This window comes from Eimeria mitis, genomic scaffold, assembly GCF_000499745.2.
Source record: "Eimeria mitis Houghton genomic scaffold, Emh_scaff1787, whole genome shotgun sequence".
Lineage (NCBI taxonomy): Eukaryota > Apicomplexa > Conoidasida > Eucoccidiorida > Eimeriidae > Eimeria > Eimeria mitis.
This window is the reverse complement of record NW_013570105.1, coordinates 9281-9631: the sequence shown is the minus strand read 5'-3', so window position 1 is coordinate 9631 and position 351 is coordinate 9281.

Below are 351 nucleotides of genomic sequence, written 5' to 3'. Positions count from 1 at the left end.
TTCACTGAATACCTCTTTTTGGCGTTTGGACACAATACAAAATGAGCCCGGTGGTCCGGTAGCTGTCCGGCGCGTGCCGCAGCTAACTCGAGATCCAGGCCCCTTGGCTGTTTGGCGGCCTGGTTGTTGTTCTCCGGATTGTTCTCAATTCAATGACGTAACCAAATACACAACTGCTTTGTTTGTTTGTTGCCTCTTTTACTTTGCCGATTGTTTCTCCACACTCTCTTTCGTACGAAGCTCAGGGGACAAGTGACCAGTGACCTCACACTCGATTTTCTTCGTCTGCTGTGTTTGACTCAAAGCGCGGCTACACATCCGCAGCCAAGGAAGTTAACAGTTCACAGTTCC